General features: G+C 45.1%; 1 protein-coding gene across 3 annotated transcripts in view; it reads left to right on the top strand.

The window, feature by feature from the left end:
- Positions 1-14,060, top strand: part of ASTN2 (astrotactin 2) — an 883,413-nt gene that overhangs the window by 186,816 nt on the left and 682,537 nt on the right. The gene's annotated exons all lie outside the window — the stretch shown is intronic.

Here is a 14,060-nt window from a genome sequence, read left to right as displayed (position 1 = left end):
TGTTTCTGGGCAGGCTTCTCCCTATAGGACTTGCAGTCTGTGTCCTTGATCCTCCCTGTCTGTAAAGATAGAGAATCTGATCTTCCTTCTCCAGGGCAGTTCTTGGAAACTCTGACAACAGAAGAGTCACCATGTAATTTCTGTAAATCAACGTCAGTGAGCATCCCCAGGTTCTTCTGTGACGTTTGCCTATCCTGGCCACCATCCTCTAGAAGGAGATCCTCAGTTTTCCCATCCTGGAGCCTAGTGCCTGAGCTGACATATTTTCTCATCTAGGTGGGAACACTCTAGTGCTGAGCAAAATAGGACTTAGACCTCCCTCTAGGCAGATGTCAGCTGCTGCTGATGCAGCTGAGGTCACCTTTGTTTTGTGCAGCCGTTTCTCACTCATGTTGGAATTTTTGATGACTAACACTGCTCACTCTTTATTATCCATGTTGCAAAGACCCATTTCCTTTGTCCTGTTCAGGGACAGATGATTATTTGGACATAAGCACAGGAAATGTTTTTATTTGTTTTTACTATGTATCTGTGGCTCCAGCTTGCTTACAGGTGGAACTGGGATATTTTGTTTTCGACAAATGCTACCAAGACACAGGTTGGCTTTTTCTGTTCATCATCTTTGTGAAGCTGGTGGTGGTGATGAGTTGCAGGTTTGACCTGGAAATGCCACTGAAGCATTGCCCCCCTTGTCTTGTGAGCCTAGAAGCACCCTCTTTTGCTTGGTCCCAGCCCTGGAACTCTGGACTGTGCATTCCTCTCTGCTCTGAGGGTTCTGTCTTGGGTTCATCTTTCCATGAGACTCCATGTGCAAACAGAAACAGTGTGGACTGCTTAGAACAGAGAGATGTTTATGAAAAAAGTAAATTCAGGTCGGTATTGACTCTTGTAGTGGACGAGAGCACAGATTTGAGTCGTGTCCACCTGGGTTGAAATCCTGCCTCCTTTACTTACAATGTGATCTTTGGAGAATGGCAATTTGACCTCCTAAGCCTTACTTTCCTCACTAAATACCTAAAATGTGAATTAAATATAAAATATGTGAAAAACACCTAGCCCAAGCCTAGCTCATGGTAAGTGTTGAACTCCCAAGGATGGTTTATAGACCACCGGGCGTTAAGTCTCAATTGCACTTCTGAGATTCTGCTTAATCCAGGTACAACATTCCTGTCCAGTCCCCCATCAGATTCTAGCTGCCATGGACTCTTCACCTCTCTCTGCCAGACATTATGCTTTTTTTGATGCTTCTGTTTGATGTTATGCCTCTATTGACTTTGAACTTAACACACTATACAAAAATAGCCAGTTTCTCTTTCTGCCCCTTAGACTACCTTTGGAGATCTTCCAGAGCAAATACACTATCCTAGATCTTTGTTTCACCCACATCTGGCACAGTGACTGACATTTAGTAGTAGACACTCTAAAAATAGCTGTTGATGGATGATTGAAAGAACTGATCAGTCAGTCAATCAAGATAAACCCAAGCATCCATTAGAGTACAGAGTGCACTGTTCCAGGTTTTAAGCAGTTTTTCTGTCCTCGAGTCTAGAGATGCTAGACTTCAAAGGGCCAGCAGAGGCCATTAATAGCAATGACCAGAACTTGGACAAGAGTAGAAAAGTTGAAGATGAAAACTCAGGAAGGATCACTGACCACTACCAAGGAAAGGTGCCAAGATGCAGCTAATGCAGCAAATTTTCATGCCTCTCTTCTTCCCCACCCCTACACACAAGCACACACACTCTCCACCTTTAGTAATCCAGTTTGACTGTCCTCCTTGCTCCCACCCTCCCTCTTCCCTCACTGCCTGCCTTTGTTTCCCAAGTGAGGAGGAAACACGATGACAGAGTCTGTGCTCCATAGGCAGAAAGGCCAAGGAGGTGGAACAGTGCAGAGAGGGAGTTTCTCAGTCAATATGACCAGCTCTGTGACCTTGGGCAGGTCAGACTTTCTTCTCTCATCAAAGGGTATGCCTGGCAGTGCAGTTGGGAAGCTTAAATGAGATAACACGAGTCAAGTACAGAGCGGGCGGCTAACTTTCCATACACTCCGCTGCTTCTGCCATTCATACCCTTAGTCTCCAAAGTGGTTACACTGTGCCAGACACCACGGCCGACCTGATAGAGGTGAGGAACACAGAACCTCTGCCCGCAGGAACTTTATATGAGCCCTCCTGGGAAACACACTGTAGGGAGGAGGGCTAGGAAACAAGCCAAAGCTTGAAGATAGGCCCTGGCTTTCTCCATGCCACACAGTGAAGATGTCATAGAGCTAACCCAAGAACCCAGATCCATGGTGCCACTCCCCAAACTTCTGACCAAAAAGAACATTGATTCTAGACAAGTGTCTGCCATGCGGGGTCAGAATGGGCTGTATGGCATCAGGGTGATGGCCAATTTCATTGGGGGTTGGTGCCTCCCAAGGCCTGTGCTTCTTGTTTGGGAAGCAGGGCTTACCAGGGATTGAACCAGAGGCACTTAACCACTGAGCCACATCCCTAGGCTTTTAATTTTTCATCTTGAAACAGGGCCTCGCTAAGTTTCTTAGGGCCTCACTAAGTTGCTGAGGCTGGCTTTGAACTTGTGATCCTCCTGCTTCAGCCTCCAGAGCCACTGGGACTTCAGGCATGCACCATGCACCACCATGTCTGGCCTAGACCTGCATTCCTTTTTTTTTTTTTTTTCCCCCCCCAGTTCAAATCGTTTTTTAATCAACTTAGAATATTAACATACCAACAAATCTGCATATTTTTAACATTTCTTTTCTTTAACTCTGCTTGGGAGTAAAGAGGATAAAATAACTAAACAACTCTATGTGCTAGTACTATCAAAGCAGACTGTGAAAAGAAGAAAATTGCATAATGGAAAATTTAAGCTGAACTCCATCAACGGTTGAGAACAAAGCTCTTGGGAGTTCTGGTGACAAGTGAACCCAGGACTCAGAGGCCCACACATGTGCAGAGAAGTCATAGAAATCAAGTTAAGGTACTTTATGGATGATCATCAAGGATCATTCTAAGCAAAACCTGTGAATAAGAAACATTTTAGAAACAGCATTTTGGAAGTAAGTAAAATATTAGCAAGACATTTGCCATTTCAGGTACTAAACATTTCAGCTGTCTGCAAACTCTCTCTGTAGTCTCAATGATGGGGGTAGGTGCCTCACTGTTGAGACAGGGACAACACAAGGGGACAGAAGTGTGCTGGATCCCAAGAATGTGCCGACTGACTCCTGGGAAGTGGGGAAGAGGCTCTTGGATCCCTCTCCTTGAAGGAATGCCCTGGAGTCTGCACACTGTCAGACCTACTACAGCACCACGGCTCAAGGAGGACTCTCTTGTGTTTTCTTTCGAGAAGAACTCCTTTCAAACAATGACAAAGCCAGATTCTCATCCTCTGAAATCTCAACATCAGTATTGAGCAACTCCAAGCAGAAGTTATTGAAAGAGCATGAGTGGTGGACACAGGAGAATAGGCAGCTGGATGTGCAGGGAAGTGGATTCACACGGAGTTCCACTCCTCGTTTCACAGGCTCTGTGACCTGGACAACTCTCTAAGCCACTCGGTGTCTATGCGTCTTCATCTCACCTGTGTTCATCTCTCCAAAATAATCCTTTTCACAGTCCTTTGAGTGGGCCCCAGTCAGAGCAGCAGGAGAAGAACCTGGAAGTGCAGGACAGACTTTTTGACTGCAGATAGGAGACTGGTTGCCTTGTCTGTGGTGGCTGCTTGCTGGTGGCTTTCCTGCAGCTTGGGATCTGACAGCAGCAGCTCAGATCAGGCCTGCGCTCTATCGCCTCCAGTGGCCTCAAGGAGAGAATCTTGAGGCTCTCTCTTTTATGGGGTGGCCTGGGCATAGCCACAAGTGTTGCAAAGTGTGAGCAGGTATTCAGAGTCTGGGCTGCCATAGAAAATAAATACCAAAATACAATTAAATAGGAGCAATGGGGGCCAGTGTTCTGCAGCACAGCAGGATGACTGTAGTTCACAAGAATTTATTATATGTTTTTATAAAGAACATGAAGAATTCAAAAATTACCAACTGTGCTACTCAGCTTTTCATCACCGGGACCAAAACACCTGACAAGAACAACTTAGTGGAGGAAAGGTTTATTCTGGCTCATGGTTTTAGAGGTTCAGTGCCTGGTCAGCTGCCTCCAGGGAAGAACATCATGGTGCCAGGATTTGGTGGAAGAAATCTGCTCAGCTCCTGGTGTCTGGGGAGCAGAGAGGAGAGGAAGGGACTTGAGGAAGAGAAACCTTCCAACGTACACCCCCAGTGATCAGCTTCCTCCACCCAGGTCCCACTTCCCAGTAGTCCATTCAGCCATAAATGGATCAGTCAAATGGATTAATCTACTGATGACGTCAGAGCTCCCCTGACCTAATCATTGTCTAGAAGACTCACTCTGGCACCTTGCTGCATGGGACCATGCTTCCAACACATGAACTTTGGAGGACCTTAGGGATCCAAACCATAGCACCAGCACAAAGAAAAGATAAATGTTTAAGAAGATAGAAATGTAAATTGCCATGGTCTATCATTATGCATTGTATATGTGTATATGCATTGTATTGTATATTTATATATATATTTATGATATATGTATCAAGAAATCACACAGTAACCCATAAATATGTATAATTTTAAAAAATAATGATCTGGAATTGTTTTACTCAGCTTTGTTGCTATTGCGACTCAAAGACCCAACCAGAACAACTGTAAAGGAGGAAAGGTTTCAGAGGTCTCTGTCCATAGACAGCAGCTTCATTACTCAGGGCTCCAAGGGAGGCCGGAAAAAGATGGCAGAAGAATGTGGCAGAGGGAAGCAGCTCACATGGTGATCAGAAAGCAGAGAAACAGAATCCACAATCCAGGTTCAAAATATATACCCCATGGCCACGCCCCCAGCGAACCACTCCCTCCAACCACAACCCAACCTGCCTCCAGTCACCACTCAGTTAATCCCATCAGGGGGTTAATTCACTGATTAGGTTAAGACTCTGGCCCAGTCATTTCTCCTCCAAACCTTCTTGCCTTGTCTCACATATGAGCTTTCAGGGGACACCACATCTAAACTATAGCAGAAGTGAAAAAAATAGTGATCCCACAGTTTTGAGATTGTATCACCGAGGGTCACTCTCACAGCATGTTTCATACTTAGCCTTCGCTTTGAGATTCAAACTGCTTCATCCTACTTGGGTTCTATCAACCTGCTTTTCGGTTCAGACATGCAGATAATAGAGGATACACTCTGGAGACTGGAGGGAGAAAGTTTCATTACAAAGTGACAACTGCCTGGAGTTCCAGGCCTACAGGGTATTGTACTGAGCAGGGCTGACGTTGAACTGATACACACCAGCATGGCCACATCCTTTGTTAAACATGGAAACTCGCTCTGGTGCCAGTGGAGAAGTAGTTCTGTGCCCCGAGCCCTGCCATGCCCTCCTGCTGCCTGCACAGCAGACAGCGCCTCCCCAAGGCTCTCCTGAACTTCCCACTGCCCCGCTCTGAGTGGCTTTAGGATGCTACTGGCTGGCATCTTCTCTGACTGTTTAGAACTTGCAACTTAGAAGTTCTCAGGTGTTTTGAATGTCACCCCCCATGTCACCTGAGCAAGTTGCTGAGAATTCACCTGTGTAAATGCATAAATGCTCAGCACTACTTCTGACACATCACAGAAGCTCAGCGCATGCTATTCCAATTCTCTTTAATTCCTTAAATGTATGTTTCCCTTCCCTGAATAGTATGCACGGAGGCATGAAGAAATTAAAAGAACAAATTTGTCATTTTGCTGAGGAATGGGATAGAAGATGGATGAATGGATGTTAGGTTTTTGTAATTATGTTTTATTATTAGGAAAGAAATGCATGCTATTTATAATGGAAGGCAGAAAGAATAGGAAAGAAGAAAGGAAGGAAAGAAAGAGAAATTAAAAAAAAAAAAAAGAAGTCTGAACTAACAAAGGAACAGTTCAAAGTTCTACCCTGTCTGTCTTGTTCTGTGATAGGACCCAAAAGCTCATCCTTGATAAGTTTAAATTATATTCTCCCAGCATTTCCCAGCATGTACATTACACATATAGACGGCATGTGTGTGTTTGCTTCCAGTGTGTACTAATGAGTTGATCTCACCACATAGATCTGTAGCTCTTTGATATTTCACAAAACAATGTTTGAACAGTGTGTTTCCTCGTCAGCCACATGTTCCTACCTTATTCCTTTGATGGCTGTACAGGAGCCCATCATGTGAACCACCCAAAATACCAAAGCTGACTTTATTATCCTAACTTTCTGCACCTACAAGAAGTTAGGGTATCTTCATCCACATAGCTAGTTAGGGGGCCAGCTACATAGTTAGTTCCTGTGTTGAGACTATTTCCGTAGGACAGGTGTGTTCCTCAAAGCTCAAAGGGGACACCCAGGTATGATCTTGGTAAGTACTACAGTATTACTCAAGGGGATCTACACATGCCCCTACACAGAGTCACCCCAGTAGCCCCTGCCTCATCATGTCCATTGTGCCTACATTTTCGTGGCCCCTCTTGGTCTTATTCATATAGTTGCCAGTGTTTCATTTTTGTCATTTTCTCTTTTAAAAAAAATTAATTAAATTACCATTGGTTCAAATGCCTTTTGTCTGTCAAAAATCATCCTTGTTGTCTACACTAAATGTTTCTTTTGGTGGAGGGATGCAGAAGGAAGGTTTTACTCTACTTCCTTACTCAGTTCAGGACCTAGGATGGAGGAAGGAAAGAGAAATAGCATCAAATGCTGGTAGTGGCCCACAGGGATAGATGGGAGGTGCCAGTCTTTCCCACATAGGACCAGCGGGCTGAATCTTATCTGGGCTCAGGGTCACGGTCCAGGAAGTCTCAGGATAAATGGGATGCTTGCTGAGAGGGTGGGGCAGGGGGCTTTCAACGCGTGCCAGCAAGGGTCCCATTGCTGCCCTATACATTCTCTCATTAAGCCATCGTGATCGACCCTGAGTGGAAGATGGATGGGGAGGTTGGACTGGGAGCTGCTGCTGCACTGTCTCTACTCTTCTGGAACTGTCCTTGAAATATTTCATTTACACCTCACAGCAAACCTGTGAGAAATGTGCGAGTATTGTTCCCACTCTTCAGAGGAGGAGCCGGAAAAGAGAGGGGGCTGGCAACATGTCCAAGGTCACACGGCTGGAGGTGGCTGAACAGGTGGAAACTGAAGCAGGAGAGCTGTCGCTCCGAGGATCAGGGCCGGGTCAGAACACACTGCTCCGCACTGAGGGTCCTGACCTCGGGAAGGCACAGAGCCCTTGAAATTCCAGGGAGAGCTACAGCACGGTGCCCGGGCTTGCTTGACCCACGAAGCTGGCCATAAGAAACATAGGTGGTTAACATCCATTCTCTGCAGGAGCAAGCCGCCACACAGGAATTCTGGTTTCTAAGTTGGCAGCAGGGACTTCGCCTGGGAGAGTCCGTGGTGCGCTGTGTTCCGAGCATCCCCAGGAGTGCAGGGAACCCATGTGTGGTGACTGCAGATCCCGAGAATGTCAGAAACCAAGAAGCGGTTTAAAAAAAAAATTTTTAAATTTGTTCTAATTAGTCGTACCTGACCGTGGAATGCCAGGAGCAGTTTCCAGCTCACCTTCTGACACTCCAGTAACTGTCAGATGAATGTCATCTTTGTGTCATGCTTTGCGAATTTTCAGAGCCCTCTCTTAGCACCTTGTGCAAGGCCTTATTGTGGTGGCGTTCTTGCTTCCTCACACGAAGGCTCTTGGCCCCCACGCCACCCCCTCTTCAAGCCACAGACTCTGGCTAGTGTCCCCACCGACGCGTCACCTCACCTTCCATTATTCCTTATTGGTCTTGCTGCTTCCTTGCCTACCCACCCCGTCCGTCTCCACCTAGCAGCTGCTGTTGCAATGGGGTGATCAGAACAGCCCATGTGGAAGCATGCCAGAGCTCTTCTTGCTATTTTTTAAAAATTGTTTTTAGCTATAGATGGACATAGTACCTTTATTTATTTTATTTTATTTTTTATGTGGTACTGAAGACCAAACCCAGCGCATCACACATGCAAGGCCAGCGCTTTACCACTGAGAGCTCTTCTTGCTCTTTGACTCTTACCCTCTATACTGCAACCATAGTGGCCTCCTCTCAGTTCTTCGAATTTGCTAAGCTCCTTCCACCACAGGCCCTTTGCATACGCCCAAATACTTTGCCCAGAAAAGTCCCTCTCTTTCCTTCCCCAGTCCCTCATGGTGTGACTGATTCCTCATCATTCTGATCTCAGCTTGAATATTACCTCCTCAGACTCTAAGTGAGTCTTGAATATCACCTCCTCTTGTCTCTAGGTGAGGTCTCCTCTTTTGTCTACTGCCAGCTTTTCTATGTGTTTCCTTAATTGTGCTTTTTATTATTTGGATTTATTTATTAGATAATTCAATTTTCTCATTAGGCTGAGATTTCCATCAGCTCAATGAATGAGTCTGTCAGTCTTGTTCCCTACCTCATCCAGTGTCTGGTAATTAATGGGCATTACTAAGCAGGTGTTGGGTAGGACTGGAGAAATGAGTAAAAGAATGAGTTCATAAATGGATGTGTTTTGTCACTGGCTAGTAACTTTGGTATGAATGTCTTACCCTTTCTTTGCACTGGACATATCTTGTTTAGTATTTTCAAATCAGTCATTTGTGAAATCCTCCCATCCATCTGATAAAGAAGATAGCCTCATTGAAATTTAGACATTATCTCAAAGTGTATAGCTACAAGTAATGGAACCACCATGGGAACCTGGCTTTGTCTAGTTCCCAGACCCAGGCATTTTCTGGAGATAATGCAACCTGCATTAATCCTGCCAATTGTTTAAGCAGGAAAGGTAGGATATGGTGTATTGCTAGCCAGCTTAGTCTGTTTGTCCAAAATGTTGAACACCAGCCACAATAAGAAATGTGTTACACTGTGCCCCCGTGTGTGATGTATGTTTTTGAATGTCTCAACAGGAAGTTTAGCAGGAGTACGTTTCCTTATTGCACGCGGCATGCTCTGATGTCTTCTGTCGTCTTATGCTGCATTGCTGAGACTGGTGTGAACCACTGGATTGATTTCACAGTATGTGAGTGGAAGATAACCTGAGCCTTAAATCTTCCCCTCAGAAAGGTTAATAGTGTGCGAGCAGACTCATGGTGGGGACAGACCCTGGCCACCGGCAGAGCTCTGTGTCCAGAGGCCTGAAGGGAGAAGATAATTCCCAAGCCTCAGAGTAGAGGGCTGGTAGAGAAGGTGGCATGGTGCCAGAGGCAGCAAGGCCCACGATGGGTTTCGTGTCTAATGCCTGCCATTCCTGTGGCCAGCCCATCAGTGACTGTCTCCCATTGGTACTGTCATCTCTGCATCTTCTCTTGAAACTGCTCAACTTGCCCTCTGGAGGGACCCTCCTTCATCTTATTGTCTTAGGGAACTCAAGTCTCACCCCTCAAATCCCTTGCCCTCTGCCCCCTGCATGGGCAACACCACCCATTCTTAAAGCACACCCCTCCGACGTGTCCTGGGGGTGGACAGCGAGCCTGGGACACTTCTTCCCTAAAGGCAGTTCTTACTCTGACCGTGTCTCCAGGGCACTGCCAGGGCCAGGCTGGGAGCAGTCGGAAGGAAGAATGGGCAGAAGTGCTTGAACCAGAGCATCAAACTGGTTCAGTGAACTGCTTCTGAAAGACAGATTCTCCAGCATATAAAGGAGGAAAGAGCGGGAACAACGTTCTTAACACTGAACCCGTCTGGCATTCTTACACTAAACTGCCACTCTGCTCTCCTCCTTCAAACCACTTCTGAGTTCTGCATTGTAAAATGCCCCTCAGGCTTGGAACTGTGCCCTCTGTCTCCCTCATCAGCTGTTCTCCACAGTCGGTGGCCGTCCATTGAGAGGAGCAGCCTGGCCTGTGCTCTGTGTCTTCTCCTTGGATACACTTCTCTCGCGTTCCTCACGCATTCATTCCTAAGTCCGTTCATTTACCTAACAATGTTTACGGGCACCTACTATGTGTTTAATGTAGATAGGCAAAGCAAAATAGGAAGTAGTCTTCCCCTAGAGCTCACAGTTTAGAAACAATGGATGTTTTATTTTATATAACTCTAAACATTTATATAATGTCTTCATAAATGCAAACTCTTGTGTCACTGAGCCCTTTTGGGACATAAGGAACTTAGCTTCAGCTTGGAGAAATTGAGTCACTCACCTGTGAGGCGCAGAATTTGATGGTGTTGTCCTGGTGTCCCCAATCTGAGTTTAGATTCACTATTCTCTTTGTTTTGCTACACTGTTTTTACGCCTGAAATATCCTCCCATTTGGCAAACAACTTGTTATACCTACCTTGCTCTCCCACACCTTCCCTTTGGATCTTAAAGATCCTAATCTCCTCCTCTTGGAAGGATGCAAACCAAACTTCGTAGCCATTTGTCAAGGCTGGTGTAGCAGGATTGGAGATTAGACACCATTTAAGTAATCCCTTCTAAGTCTCAGATTGTAAAATTGGAGTTTAATCTGTTTCCATTCCACTTTCTTCTTAGCACTTATTAGGGAAGAAAGGAGGCAAGTTGTGTGTTTGAAAATAGAGTCCTTAGAACGAACCAGCCTGAAAAGTTTTCAGATTTGAATATTCTTTCTTTTCTTTTTTTTTTTTTTTCTCCCTCTTTTCTTCCCTAACTGATGGGCAATGCAAATGCCACATGTAGCATGGCATGGTGCTCATTTTTGCTTCAGTTGATCTCAGGATGGAGTGAATATCTTAAGACCAGACCCTGTCTCCATGGCTTTTCTTCATTGGCTCCTCCTCCTGACCTTGACCCTGGGTCTAAATGCCCAGGCTCAGGCAACAGAGAAGCCCTGCCTCAAACAGATAGGAGCTTGGCATCTCAGGCAGTCATCCTCCAAGCTGTCTCCACACTCTCTAAAATAAGATATAGACAGAGATTTGTCATGGAATCACAAACAGGAATGTCACCAAAGCTGTCACCAGAGCCCCTTAAAATGTCACTTCTCAGCATTAATTGCCACGATAGCAAAACAAACGGGTGTTCTCTGAACATTTGCTCTTCCCTCCTCCTTGGGGATCCTCTTCCCATCTTCCTAGCTCTCCTTTCTCCCTGCTCCCTCTGAGCCCCCTCCTCTTTATCTCTGGGGACCCTCAGGGCATGCTGACTTGATTAGACTGTGCCCAGCAAGGCAGCCCCACCACACAGTGACAGATGAGGGTGAAGGAGGTTTGATAAATGCCAGGGGCTGAAGAGACTGTCTCCTGATTGATCAGAGCTGGAGCAATTTCCCAACAGTCAGGCGACTTTGTACCTCTGCCTTGGCCTCCCCCTGAAAGGGCTGGAAACCACCCAGTGAGACTGACTGTCAGAGTCCAGGACAGCAGCTCTCCTCAGAGGCTCCTCCCAGGGGCCACCTCCCTGTGTTTCCACATGGCTACCCACCTTGGGAATACAGTAGACCAACACCATTACCACAATTATGGCCAGTCCTGATTTTTCCTAATATTTTCTAATTATACAAGTTACATGTGCTCACTATGAGAAAAGTAAAAATAAAGAAAAACATTAACATTTTTTCCCAGAATGCCTATCAACCATAGTAACTTTTTATTATTTCCCCTGTCTTTTCTCTTACCTGTTAATTGGTTTTTATCATGCTTTTGATTTAATATTATATGTATTTCAATATGTTTAAAATTCTGTCTTATGACTGCCTCATATTTTATTTATTGCTGCACATTTTTTTTTCTCTTTGCTATTTTGTATTCAACAGCAAAAACCATGTTTGGGCTTAAATTTGTTTTTTACCATCCTGTATTATATCCTCAGGGTATATTCCCAGGAGTGGAATTATGGTGTCAAACGGTCAGAATGTTTTAAAGTTCTTGATACGTATTTAGCTCAGGGTCCTTTTTCATGATATCTCCACACACACTTGTCAAATAAGAAATCACTTCTTCATTCATTAAATCAACATACAGTAGTAAAGTACCTACTGTGTGCTGGGAACTCTTTAGCACACTGAAGAAAATGCATGCCCATCTGTTTCTATAGGGCATCCTTTCTAATGCAGAAAGACAATAAAGAAATGAACAAGATTAAAATACATATGCAATATCCAATGATGATACTCATAAGGGGGGAGAAGTAAAACGAAGAAGGGACCTTTCTGCAAAAAGGTCATAATGATGAGGGGGGGCGTTTGAGGACTGAAATATTATATACGAAGAAGTACGTCATTTGAATATAAGAGGAAAGAGTTTTGAGGCAGAGGGATTGCAAGTGCAAAGGCACTGTGTTGAGCATTTAAGGAATGGGAAGCAGCAGCATCAGGGAGAGAGCACTAAAATAAATTGGGTCCCAGGGCACTGGAAAGAAGGACTTATAGAGCCTGGAGGCTAGGGCATTGACTTTCACTTTTAGTGAGATGGGGACCATTATTAGCATTGATTGATTTCTTACAAATGTGGTAAGACATTTGGGCCAAAATGGGAAGAAAGGATTTAAATATGGACTTGACATTGGGAAGGGAGAGACCAGAATGAAGAGTCCAGATAATAGAGGCTGCACCCTGGAATCTCCTGGGTAGAATCCACCCTCTCGATATAGCTGGGGTTTTCTTTTGTTTGCTTGCTTGTTTATAGGATATATGATATATTTTAAACATTCAAATTAAGTTGTGAGTATTTATAAATCATCAACGAGAGGAGAGGAAAATCAAAATCTACATTTCCCTTCTACTTGATGATTGAAGGATCCAGGGACCCTAAGCTTCTTTCTGTGCCTTTTAGCATTAGCAGGAGCTGAGTAGTGGCATGTCCCTTGGAAAGGCTGCTCTCTCTGGTTCATCATGAGCATCTACTGTCCACTTTCTTAACTGACCCCTGAGGGCTCTTGAACTCTGGACTTGTCTCAGAGCAAGGAGAAATTGAAACAGTCCTTAAGGTTGGTCAGTCTGAGCAATGGGGACAGGGAAGAAGTTAGGAACAATAGATCACCTTCTGTGTTGTCACACAGGAGTGGGAGGGCTTAGGAGTTCCAGGCCTTTCCAGAATAGGTGGACGACCTCTTCTCTCCAACTCTTTGTTTTTTGTGTTTCCAGCCAGCCAGAACTCTGGCAGATCAGAGGCCCAGAGACCTTCGAGGAGTTTGACAGCAGATTTGAAAGTAGTCAGCAAGTCCAGTTTCATCTGTTCAATGCACCAAATTTGAAAACTGGAGCCAGTTCCAAATACCTCAGAGACTAAGCCTCCTTCCCTCTAATATAGATTTCATTCTGCTGAATTCTCTTGCAATTTAAGAAGATCAGGTATATAAAATGGCATAGTGCTTTGAATCGTCAAGTCGAAACGCTTATTGTTCTTCCTTCCTTCCTTCCTTTTTTGAAGTGTTGATTGTACTCAGAAAGCAGAGAAATATTTACCTGAGGTTACACAGCGAGTTGATCCTGGAGTGTGGAGGCAGGGGTAGTGGTGGCTCTAATACAGACTTTTCTAACTTTCAAGGCCATGCCCCTTAGTGTTTCAACCACAGTGCTCCAGAATGGGTGCTTTTTTCTCTTCCTATCCTGGGCCTTGATCCTGACACATTGTAGGAGACTGCTAACTATATTTAAAATGAATGACTGAGTGAATGAGTGACTGACTGACGGAATGAATGAATATAGGCCTGGCTAGAAGGGGCTGGTTTGATTGCTAGAGAAGAGGCAGATGGACTGTAGCTCTCCCCTCTCCCCTGGATATATCAGTGCCATTATTTTTCACTTTGCACCCTGGGACGCTCCTGTTCTGTGTCTCCTCCCATAAGGCATTTTTCAGAAGGTGGAAATCTTCTCTGAGAGGTTAGGATGTGTGGTGGACAGGCCCTTCTGCTCCACTGTCTCTGGCACAGGACAGGAAAGGATGCTGGTTTTTTGAATGCAGGATGATCCCAGAGGGCCGGCTCCATGGCTCTGGGCTCTGGATAGAGGGCGCCTACTGTTTCTTACTCAGGTAGATGCAGGACTGCCCTCCCAGCATGGCTGGAGAGGCCACCAAC

This window comes from Sciurus vulgaris (genome assembly GCF_902686455.1).
Source record: "Sciurus vulgaris genome assembly, chromosome: 15".
Taxonomy (NCBI): Eukaryota; Metazoa; Chordata; class Mammalia; order Rodentia; family Sciuridae; genus Sciurus; species Sciurus vulgaris.
Note: the sequence above shows the minus strand (reverse complement) of the source record. Positions and strands in the feature narration are given on the sequence as shown.